A 13,281-nucleotide genomic window follows, 5' to 3' on the forward strand; every position below is an offset into this window, starting at 1 on the left:
GAAGTTCCGGATGAATGCGTACAGTTTGAGTTTTGCAGATAAGAGTTTTAGAAATCGGTTGCACAGCAATATAAACGTGTTCTTTTTAAATTAAATGTCAGAGAGCATGGGTGCTCCCCAGAGAGAAACAGACAGAGAGAGAGAGAGAGAGGGGGAGAGTGCGTGCGCGAGAGAGAGAGGGAGAAATCACTCCTCCAATGAGGAGAGAAAGAGAGGGAGAAATCACTCCTCCAATGAGGAGTGGTGAAGCCACAATCCCTTGTCCCTCATTCTCCATCCTGTTGGGATTTTAGACAAGCATGTACATGCATCAGCATTTTCAAGCTGCCAGTGCTAAGATTTGAACCATAGTCAGTCATGTGGAATCTGGCTTCCTCAACCACTAGGCCACAGGGGCAGCCCGAATATGAATGCATTCAATACTATGAAATTATACATTTACAAAAAGCTAAGATGGTATTAAGTAATGTATGTTTTAGCCACTGTTTTTAAGAGCTGGTTAAAGTAGAGATGAAGAGGACGGAAGGGAAAAATAGAAAGTTCTATCTAGCACAGGCAAGGTGGAATTGCACCACCAGCAGAACCTTAGAACTAGACCACAGGGACCTCACCTTTGATTACTGCAAGTCTTCATTTACTAAATTTGTTCTCTGCTTTATTAATTCCATGAGATGAAAATTCTGCATATCAAGTTGTCACCAATTAATGGATACTTAAATAACAAGTAGCACACCCACAAGGAAATAACCCTTCTTAAAGTCATATTCTGCTTGGGGTTCTTAATTTAGAGATCAGCATTGTGAAGAAGTGATCCGTGAATGGCTTTGAGAGAGTCTTTAGTTTCTGGAAACATTCTTTGGGTAGCTGAGTATGTTCCTGGTTTTATGGGATGAATTCCCTTTGCTATTAGCAGATTTTCAAAGGGGCCCTGATGCTGAGAAACACGGTCAGGAGTATTCCTTAGATGGCTTAGCCTGCTAAATTTCACTCCCATTTATTGATGGTGCCCACATACTTCAGACTCTTCTCTAACAATATCTAAAGAGGTTCCCCACTTAGGATATCATCTGTTATCAATAGATGGTTTGAAAGTGATTGATCCTTTGCTATTAGATACTTACAATGTATATTTTTCTCTGGCTTAACTTAAGCATGAGTACATAGAACAAACAAGAATGGTCTCTGTTTTAGTCCAAAACACTCTGGATAGAGTCTTCTGTTTTCTGTCTATCTAAGGTCTACTGATAAATTTTTTATCTTAAACTATTCTTGTCTTGTTTTGATTTGTGCTGGAATGTAGCTTTTGTTCAAATCAAGACTTTTCACTTGTGACTATTTTGTCATCTTTGTTTATGTGTCTGTGCAATGAATGTTCAGTTCAAAATAGTAGTTTTGGCTGCCACATAGCCAACCCCGCAGTTCAAGTCCCAGACTCTGTTGCTTGAAAACTATGCAGAGCATGTGTGAAAGTGAAAGCATGCCCTAAATCCCAAGAGGAGAGTAGAGGAGAAGGAACTGCAGCATGGTCATCCCCTGAGGGGAGATTTCTCACTTTCCCTCTGTTTCTCTCTCTCTCCTCTCAGGATTTTGGGTACTCACATACACATGCCCAGTGTGAATTTCAATCTGTCATGTCCAGGACTCAAACTGTGATAGGCCATATGAGAGTCCAGTGCCTTATCCACCATGCCATCAGCTGGTTCCATTTTTATTAGTCTTTTAAAAATTGGTTTTAAAATAATACAGATATGTTTTTTTAATTTGCCAGAGGACACATAACGCTCGCTGGAGAGAGAGAGAGCAAAAGAAGGAAATAAGAAAGCACCCTCCATGGGGGGTGGCCGTGTTGTAATCCCTTCTCCATCTCTCCCTCCTTTCGGGATTTTGCACACACATGCACCTGGTATGTCTTTCAAGCCACTGGGTTCAGGACTCAAACCATGTGGTTAGCCATGCCATGTGGGATTAAGCCATCTTAACCTCTAGGCAACAGGCTGGCCCAATACTTACTTTCTCTTTGTGGTGTACAGCAACCACGCACCTCACAAGACTGCAGCTTGTGTTTGCCCCTGTGCCTTTGTACTAAGATGGGTTTACTTGAATCCCATGTGCCTTGTTCCAGTAAATACCCTCTTTCCTGGTAAGTTTGATGGACATACCTTATTCTAAGTCCTGTACTGCGTAGGCAAGACCTTTTGCTCATACGGATATATGCATGCATGTGTGTGCATGCAGTTGTAATACAATAAATGTTCACGCTAGGAGCATTCTTTCTGATTGTTGAAACTCAGTAATGTTTTCGCAGCATGGTACTTGTGATTATATTTAGCGCTACTTTCTGTAGATGTTATTTGTTTATAAGTCAGTCTCCTTTAGTTTATAAGCATTCTGGCCACAGAGATTATTACAGGTTGTCAAACCTTGCATCATCGCAAACCTAGTAGGGACTCAGTGAAAATGGAATTGAAAGGTGGTTGAATGATTTGTAAGCTACCATGACACGACTCCGTGGGGCCACCTCTAATCTCAGAGGCTAAAAATAATCAGCATTTATTATTTAGCCTGTTCACCTATGGAGTGACAATTTATAGAGTGGTAGAGTAGTTTTTTGGACCCAGACTGGTCTCATTGAAATGGTAAGTGACTGACTCACCACTGGCTAGGAGCTGGGTGACTGGGCATATGTCTCTCACCCACCAGAAGGCTTGCCATTGATTTTGTCAGGATGGTGACAGAAGTACAAAAATATAAGTAGAAGTGAGTAAGTTCATGTCAAGTACTTATTCCAAAGACTGGGAGGAATAAAAGCATGCAGAGCAATTGTAGATACTAGAGACAGTATGGGAGGGCAACGGGCAATGAGGGGTGGGAGTGAGGAAATTCAAGGAGAAAAAGAAAAGTGGAACATTTCATGGACACAAACATGAAAAATTATTTGTTGATGATCATGTGTATGGGAATATCTTTGACTGGACTAATATGCAGGGTATTCATGCTGGGAAAATTCATTTTGTATGCTGTAATTCTGAACAGCAATTAAATGTAAAATAATAAGAAAGAAAATCAGATAGCATGAGTAAAAGCAAAACAACAACAACAGAATACCACAAAAGGGACCAGCAGTTAGCATAATGGTTATGTGGCTGGACTCCCATATAGCCAATCACAGTTTGAGTCCCAGACTAGGAGGCTTCAAACTCACACCAGGCGTGTGTGTGTGTGTGTGTGTGTGTGTGTGCCTAAGATCTCAAAGAGAATGGAGGAGAAGGGATTGTGGCATAGCCATTCCCTCTGGGGGATGATTTCTCACTTTCTGTCTTATAGCAAAAATCTCTCTTATAATATCAAACCACCTCCCCCCCCCCAAAAAAAAAAAAAACTCACAAAACCACAAACAATCAAAATGCCAAAGGAGAGGTCAAGAATTGGGGCCTTTTGTGCAACTAATCTACCACAATAGTTTTCGTCTCCTTCTTCATCTTCATGATTTCATCCCTTACTCTACAATTCCTGTAACGTCTGTAAACAGCTTAATGATGCTGAAGTCCTTCTTGATTTTAATTTTGAAACCACTGGTTAGTTCTGCCATAATAGAAGCTTGATCTGGAGTGACTTAGTCAAAGACATGAAGATCCTGATTTTTATTGGAGTGCAGCCTGGGTTTCATTATAGTCCATTCTCACATCGGGTGTATCCGCCACAATCCTATCCACCTGCTGGTGCATGATCCTTCCAGGCACTGGGCCAATTTGCAGGGAAGCAGACAGCCATGTGTTTTAATCAGCATCTGCATCTTGATTTTTTTGGGGTTGCTCTTTGAGCCATGTTAAACAAAAACATAAAAATTACCTTAAAAGCACCTTGATGAAAAGCAACTTTTTCATCAGATGGGAGGAACATTTTGAACATGGGGATAAGTGGCCAACAGCATTAGTGACTTCACTAAATCCAAAATTAAAAAAAAAAAATGCCTAGTTTAACAAAAGGATCGTAAAGAAACCACTGATTGTAATAACAAGGAAAACTAAATAACCAATGTCATTCTCAGCGTCCCCTTACTCTTCAACCACAAGGAGATATATTGCATGAAACATATGCACATAATTTAGAAGCAAATAGAATTGTTTAAAAAGAGATACTCAACTGACACCAATAAAATTTAGACCAGATATCAGAAAACAATCAAGCCTAGCGGTAACATTGATTAGAGAATTATTTTCTTCTTTGGGTAGTCCTAGGAGGACCATTGAGTGGCTACTTTGTTTAAGCTGGTGGAAAGGGAAACTAATCTTATTTAGTGGGCAGAAGATGTAGAAACTGTGCCTTTTCTCTTCATTCCAATGGATGGATCAGGGAGAGTTGAAGCTTTAGTACTGTTACTGGGTTTTAGGCATTATTTACTTCCTGGAAAATTAGAGATTTGTAGGGATAGCCTCCTCAACTCAGCATGAGCTTTCTCTGCCAAGTTTCTGAGAAGTTATGGTAGTGGTGATGGAATGGCAGGCATTATGATAGAGGTGGTGATGCAGCTGGTAAGGTGGTGAACGGACCCATCCTCTTCCTTCCATCAGGTCACTGGGAAAGTCGCGATGTATTTTTCTATGTTTTTCTTACCTGACACATTGAATTGCTGGAGGCAGAGAAAACAAATCTGTGTACAATGGACATACTCATAGAGGCAGGGTTAGCAGCAGTTTCACAGCAAAACGCATGATGAACTGATGTCCCTAGCAAGAACTATGAAGGAGTTGCTCTACTTGTAAGCACACAGGTTAGCCTGCCACATGGATGTTGACAGAAGATATGAGACTCCTGGGCCAGAGACAAAGGACATTACTACTCACGACACAACAGCAGTATAAAATTCATGTTCACGTTGGTTCCTCTTGCTCCTCAAGTCCTGTGAGAGCAATGCAGAACAGATGAGATGAATGCATACACAGTGACTTTGTGCCATAGCTTAGGAACCATGGCTCAAAAAATTCCAATCTTTTCTATTTTCTCCTTCATGCCTCATGTAAGGAAATCCATCAACATTCACCCTGGACTGAAACCATGTCTTTTTTTTTTCTTTTATATTTTTGCCATACAGTGCACATACTTGCAAGAAAAAGAAAGACAGAGAGGGAAAGCAAGAAGTCACCCCAGGGGGGATGGCCACATGGCAATCCCTTCTCCACTTTTCTCTCAGAATTTTGTACCTTGACCACTTTAATCTGCTAACCCACCATTATAGTTCCACTTAGTTTCAACTATAATTCGTGAAAACATATACATCTATTGGCCAACTACTTGCCTATTTTTCTCAGCTCCAAACACACTTATTTATAGACCGTTCTTTGATGTTGGGACTGGGACTCCAAAATTTTATTTTCCAGGTCACTTCCAGAGAGATTCTTCCAATCGGAGTCTTGATGGGAAACTAAAAGTCAGGGAAAGGGAATAACAAGCCCTCTCCTGGCTCCAACAGAAAGACAGCTATCCCTACACACAGGCTTCTCTTGACACGTCCAAAGCCTGCTTTGTAGCTGCCTTCAGAGGTACCTGTTGTAACCATGCTGTGCAGTAGCAGCTCACCACATTTTCACACACGCATGCTCACTCAGTTTACCGAGCACCTGCCAGCTATCCCCAAACCCATTTCCAACTCTTCCGGCCTTGTCTCCTTGGCTCTTTAGCACACACCTGGCTATATTGCCCTCCCCCTCAGAGATGTAAGCATTAGTTGCATCATGGAAGTCTTTCTTTCTTTCTTTTTTTAATTTCTTTTTGGAGAGGTTTTTGCTATAGGGTGCGTGTGCTCACCAGACAGAGAGAGAGAAAGCAAGAAATCACCCCAAGGGGGGATGGCCACTCCACAATCCTTTCTCCTCCATTCTCCTCTTGGGATCTTGTGCATGCATGCCCATGTGCACGGGGTGAGTTTTAAGTCACCCGGTCTGGGATGTGAACCACGGTCGACTAACATGGGGGTCCAGCGACATAGTCATTACACTAACTGCTGGTCCTGGAAGTGTTTCTTTCTTACAAGAACTTTTAGGTTCTGGAAATGCTACCTCTTCCTGTTTGTTTTCCTAGCCCTGCAAGTTATTGATTGATTGATTGCTATAGGACATGTGCACTCACAGGAGGGGGGGGGAGTGAGAAATCACCTCCCCCTCCCCCCCCCGGGAGGCTAGTCATGCAACAAACCTTTTCCTCCATTCTTCTCTCAGGATTCTGGACACCTGATGTGTACGCCTGATGTAGTTTTCAAGTTGCCAGATTCATGACTTGAACTGTAGTCGACCATGTGGGAGTGCAGCACCTTAACCACCACACCACCTGCTGGCCCCATCTAGAGGTGAGTTTTTAATTTCAAGGTTACTTTCAACCTTTCAACGCCTGCCTGTATAACAATTTTCTATACTAAATACTTTTCGTTTGAATTACTCAGCATAATTTCTATTTTCCTGACTGGACACCAGCTGAGGGCCCTCTAGTTTAAAATGATTTTATCTTCTAATCTAATGTTTAAATTTTCAGTCCCTTTTTAATTTTGATCTTTATCAAAAGACATAGTTCAAATTATCAAATAGTAACAGGCTGTTGTCCAGTGGTATGCTGGTCAATGTTTAGCAATCGTTCCTCTGGAGAGAAAAGACATTGTTAGGAAGGTGTGTTGATTTCCATGCTGTCAATTCCCCAACCAAGGACAATTTCTAGCCATCCATGTGACGTCACTAAACACAGGGCTGGCAGGAGATGTGCACCATCAGCTCTTGTGACCGGTTTGAACCAGTTCCAGAGTATCACTGTTCCTTCCCATTCTGTCTCACTTTCAAGGAGACCACTTTAAACGCTTTTGGCCAGAATTTCTGGTATTGGTTTCTATATTTCCACCTAAAGATAACTAAAAGAAATTCCTCTCATTCCCAGTGCAGAGGCAGAAAATAATCAGCATTAATTGGGCACACTCTTTGTTTACGCTTCGATTAGTTAATTCCTTTTCCTTCATACCTCAATTTTAATGGTATTTCCTGAGAGAGGCCTTCCCAGACCACCTCAATTTAAATCAGGTCCCATCTGCTGGTCATTCTCATGCCACTTTGTTCTTTAATTTCATGGCATACATCCCAGTTTGTAATTATGTAATTATACTTATGTTCATTTATTTATTGTCTGCCTCTTCCTCCAGTTTACAAGTTACATAAGGTCAGAGACTTCATGTACTTTGTTCTTCACTGTATTTTTGAATAGTGGTACCTAAAATACTTTGCCAGGTATTATTTAAAGTGTAGGAGCTCAATAAATATTTTTAATAATGAAGAGAGGAATGATGAGTGTGTAATATATGGCAGATACTCTCCCGAATTATTTTATACACGTTGGTTCACTCATTTTTAACAATACTCCTACTAGGTATTTATCACTGTCCTTAGGCAGGTTAGACAATTGTCCCAAAGAGGTTAATAATCGCTTCAAAGTTGTATAGGTAGTAATGGCACTTGAAATAAAAATTACATCTTTTGATGAAAAACTTGAGAGGTGTGTGTGTGTGTGTGTGTGTGTGTGTGTGTGTGCGTTCAGCCCTAGTTACTGCTGAGTTAATGTTCAGCTTCATGACTTTGCTAATGCCTTAAGTTATAACTTACTCCAAGTTCTCACATATTTTGATCAACAATTGTTCTTGACCTGACCAAATACCAAATCGGACCCCTTATTCTGTCCTTAACACTGAGCCTCATTTGATTCTTGGTTCATCCTGGTAACTTAAAGGACGCGTCCTTCCATTAGGTGGCTAGGTCTCAGCCCTCACACAAGAGCAGAATTGGAGAAGATAATGAAGTTTGGCTAGGGATGAGTGAGACTGAAGAACTGGATTTTCACTGTATCAGCAGTATCCCGCTATGTTAGTAATCCAAGTACGGGATGCTGTTGAGAAGCATTTTGAGGAGAGTGAAGATGATGACCAAACAGTGGGTAGATGAAAGTAGAGAGGGGCAATAAGTGGGCAGATCATCTCAGGGATGATCGTGGATCCACGTTTGAGATGGTGAAGACCTGAGCTAGGATGCAGGCTGTATGGCTAGAAACGAATGGATGACAATATGGGATCTGAAGAGGACAACCGAGAACGCTTAGAGGCAAAGCTGCATGTTCTGTGGAAGGAGTATGAGACTGAGGGGCACGGGAACTGCATTCTCTTCCCTGTGTAGTAACTTACTTGTCATGTGCCTCTTGGCTTCTGGCTCCTCCTCTTGAAAGTGGGAGACTGGCCTAAATGATCTATATCCTTCCAATCTGCCAACTTTGTTAAGAATAAAATTTAATGCAAAGACTCGGGAACTAAGTGACAGTGAGTCCCACAGAAATGAGGAAGATGAACACATACCCAGCCGTGCTTCCGTGCATGTGTGTGTTTCTGCACGTGTGGGTATGTGTGGGTGTGCAAGTTGAGGAGGAGAAGTGGAATAGCAGAAAACTGGTACAAATATAGACTTTTTCATGGAGTGGTGGATAACCATCATAAAAACACAGCAACATACGCATCAACAGTTCTTCATCCGTCCTTAATCTTAGTGAACTTTCCTGTACCGCAAGAGCTGGACGCCTAAGAACTACAACTGAGGTTCAGGATGCAAACTAGATTCTGTCAGTTTGATTCACATGTGCTTACTTTGGAAGGCAGAAATGAGGTGAAGGTCATAATTTTCTTGAAGAGCCAAGTCACAGATACATACCTAGAGGGAGGCAAGATGGTCAGATTTGGTGCTCCAGTATCCAATCCCAGGATTTGCGAGTGCTGAGAACCAGCACTGGTAAAAACTTACGTACCTAGCTCAGGGCCTCCAGAAGCCAGATACTTAAACCCTTTCCATGATTTCACAAGCTCCTGGTTTCCTATATCAAATCTCTTTCTATTCAGAACATCTAGAACGGTTTCAATTTCCTTCAGGAAACTGACACAGAAATCAAATTCCACAAAGGGCTGCTTGGTCAATCTATTTCACAGTATCTACGATTTCACCGTCTTCCTTTTTGCTAACCATAGCCCATAATTTTCTTTCATATTTGGAGAATAAAAGAATCTCCCTGTAGGAAATGCTGTTGGGGTCTCCTAACAACATGAGCTCTTGTTTATTTATTTATTCATTTATTTATTTACCAGAGGGCACATAAGTTTGCCAGAGAGAGACAGCGATAGGGAGAGGGAGAGAGCATCCTTCGATGGAACACCATCACAAGCAATCCCTTCTCCTCCATTTCCCTACCCCAGTGAAGTCTGGACATGCATACACAGGCTTCCAGCATGCTTTTTAAGCCATTGGGCTGGGATTCAAACAGTGTGCTGGGCCATGCAGGATCTGGCTCCCCCAAACACCAGGCCAACAAGGCAGACCCTCTTTATTCGTCAATTCATGATACAGTGCTCACGTGTACGAAAGACTGAGAAGCACCTTCCACTGGATGATCCCTTTCCTTCGATCCTCTGGTCCACTAAAATCCTGAGCACATGTGCACTGCCAAACAGGCAGGGGACTCCAGCTGTGGTTGGCACGTAGCTTCCACCTTCACGACCTGAAACATTACTGACTGTGCCCCAGGGACTGGGCCATGTGTGGAGTCTTACGAAAAAGGAGAGTCAAGGGATAAGCTAGCAGAGTACAACTAGGGACCATGGGACGCTACCACACCAACCGAAGCCTACTTCCGAACCTAGAGGGAGGGAAGAGTGGCTCCTCTGCCTTCAGAACTGGTAAGAAGAGCTGCCTTTCTGGTGCTGACACCATGCTGGTCTTCCTGTATCCAGGAGCAGAGGAAACTGGGCTACCTGGGCCTCTCTGTACTACCGAAAGCCTTCTGCCAAGCATATGGTGTGGGAGGAGTGACTGCCCTGACATGGGGAAGGTCAATGTCCTCAGTGCCCACTCTAAGAGCCCCTGAACATGCTGGATGTGTGTGTGTGTGTGCTTGCCTGTGGTCTGGGCTGACTGAGACTGGAATGGATCATGGGGTGAAGGATAGGTTGAAGATGACTCTCTTTCTGAAGAAATGGATAAACTTAAAAAAAAAAAGAATATTGATCATCAATATATTCACAAGGTCTTTCATGGTCAATTATAACTGATTTTTTTTCTGGGTGTGATGATCTGGGACTGTGTGTAGGATCTACCAGTGCATGATTGCTGGGCATGGATAAACATTCTCTGTGGGGGCTAGTTTAGCTTCTGAGGTTAAAAAACTTGCTCATATGTCCATGAGATATCTCTTAGAAAATAAACATAATAGGTGGTTTCTATTTTTTAGATGAAAAAGAATTCCAAATCCTTTTTACTGGTAAATAATTTTGGTGATAAGTAATTAGATGCTACATGAGTTTATAATATTCGAGATGTTACTATCTTCCCTAAACCATGTACAAAGGCAATTTAATATCAGACTCATATAGTTATGGAGACAGATGCGGTTCTGGATCATTCTATCCTTTAAATAAGAATTCAGGCTGATGCTGACTAATTTTAGTAAATGCTTTCAAAGATTCGTATAAGGAGGCGTACCAATTGAATATTGTAAATGGTTTCTTAAGATTGAATCCTTTAAATCCTTCAAAAGCATATAGCCATTTTAATATTATCAAATGCTAGTTCGGTGTATTTCGCTACCATGAGAACGCGGAATGAAATATTTGGGGCACAACTAATAATATTCAGACCTTGCTCACATTGTTTCATGAGAGTCTACCTTTTATGAAGCGAGTCCTATCTCTATGAATAATTTGTTCCATAACCCAAGTCATTCTGTTGGTTAAAAATTTGGATATTATTGCATAATCTTGTTGAGAAAAATAGAGTAACATCTTGAACAGCCAAGGAGCTCTTTTATTCATTTTCAATTATAATGTAAAAACGAGACCACAAATTGATTTATGCATGTGGCACTATTTGAAATAAAAATGAAGAAATCTTCTCTTTTACAGGGTGCAATTCTTCAAGGAATTGCAGCAACATTCTTCTCTCTGTGTGTTCTGCTAATGTTTTGTTGCGTTTAACCATTTCTTTGCTTTCATAAAATTTCCAGTGGGATTTATCTGCTTAAAAAAAGATTTATGCTAATGTAATATATATTTTACCCTGAAGGACAGGGAAAATAAACACATTAAATTGAATAATGGAATTGTTTTAATGACTAGGATGGATCATTCAGAGATATAGTTGAATTTCACCCCAAAGTGCCTATTTCAACCATTCCTGCCTTTTTGAGAGTAGATTGTCTTAGTCACAGCTTCTCATCTCTCTTGCATCCTTAATATCAATCTGGCTTTCTTACTTTTTCTAGAAACATGTTTACTTCTGTTCTTTTCTAAACTAAAAACTGTCCCCCCCACTTAGCACTCCCCTAAAATGATTATTCTATTGCTCTCCTCCACTTTACCACCAAATTATGAAAGAGCCTTCCAGGGTTCCAGCCTCCATTTTCTCCCCACCTGCTCACTTAACTCGCCAAAATGTGACTTTAAGCACAACATTGTGAATAATTTCTATTTCTCACAGGGAAGGAAGGAAAATGTTATTAGAGAGGAATACACAGATGGTTTCAACCATATTGATAATGTTCTATTTCTTTAAATCTTTTTATATGTATGAAATATTTTATAATATTTTAAAAAGTCATTTCCATCATTACTATTCTACTCAAAGTGTCATCAGTGATCATCGAGTTGCCAAGATCGATGTCCCCCCTCCTTCTTCAACTTTCTACAATAATTGATGATATTGATTAAACTTTCTTTGAGAATTGCCTTCTGACTATAACATATCATCTACTTATAAAAAGTACAGGAAATGTAGTGACAAATCAAGAAAAAATTTTAATTCCTACTCTTCTCACTACTCAGACGTAACTGCTGTGAGCATTATTTTACTGTAAGAGTTTGCGTGCATGTATGCATATTTCTACTTAGTAGAATTACCATTTTTATTCTGGTGTTCCCTTTTAATATTAAATTAAAGGCATTTCCCTAAGTCATTTCACTATTCTTCAAAAACGGGATCTTAAATAGTTGCATAATCTCTTATCTTGTGAATGTGCTTATTTATTTAACCACCCCAGTCAGTAGAACAATTATTCTGTTGATCCTCTAGGACAACATTCACTGAATACTTACCATGTTCTAGGCAGTATTCAGAGTTCTGTGAATTCATTATTCTATTTTATCCTATCATGTAAGTATGATTGGTTTTCCCCAATTGTACCAATGAGGAAGGATCAAGGGGTAAAACAAAGAAGAGATGGTTTCTATTTTTCAATGCTGTTTGTGTATTTTGCTCTTTTTATTCTTTCCTTACTTGCTGAACTTGATAAACTTTCTTGACTTCAACTACCCCCTTTTTTGCACAATGCTTCCACCTATAATCCTGTGTTTGCAACTTCTTTTTTGAACTCAGGGGTCTTAAACTTAACGGTTTCCTGGACTTTTACCTACGTTGTCCACAAGACACTTCAAATTTGAATAACCCATGGTAATCTTTCCCCCTACGTACCTCCACTTCTTTCTTTCCTCCATGGATTCAATCTGTGGCTCTCTTTTCCTTTTAACCCTGTGCATGCAAGGCAGGTATCATTCTTCCTAATCTAGTCAGCTGCCAAGGTCTGCCTTACTTAATAGTTTCCACAACTGTTCTCAAGTGACCGACTCACGAGCTTTCATCAAGACTGCTTTAATATCTTCTAGTGTTGGTTCATTCGATCAACCATTGTTTTAATAATCTGTCTGTATTCTGTATATGTATTTTCACTGGTGCCTCATTCCCCCTGGAGAAAAAAAAATCCCTAAAACTGATCTTTAGGACCTTATATCATCTGGTGAAAATCCACCATTATGACTTTGGGCATGTGTGTTTGCTAGAGAGAGAGAGAGACAGTGAGAGGGGAGGTGAGAAGTCAACCTCCCTCCCTCTGAGGGATGGCTATGCTGCAATCCCTTCTCCTCCATTCTCCTCCTGGGGTCTTGGGCACACATACTCCCAGCATTATTTCAAGCCACCGGGTCGAAGACTTGAATCGCTGTCAGCCATGTGGGAATCGAGCAACATAATCACTAGTGATTTTTCATAATAACTGCACTGACAGGTGATACCTCATTTTGCTTTTAGTTTTTGTTTCTGTGGTGATTAGTGGTGTTAAGCAATTTTTTCTTATATCTGGAGGCATTGTATATATTCTTTTGAGAACTATTTAGGGCCTTTGTCCTTATCTTTATCTGGTTATTTACTTTATCACTATTATGTTGTATGAGTT

This window comes from Tupaia chinensis, unplaced genomic scaffold, assembly GCF_000334495.1.
Source record: "Tupaia chinensis unplaced genomic scaffold, TupChi_1.0 Scaffold148822_2, whole genome shotgun sequence".
In the NCBI taxonomy this organism is placed as follows: domain Eukaryota; kingdom Metazoa; phylum Chordata; class Mammalia; order Scandentia; family Tupaiidae; genus Tupaia; species Tupaia belangeri.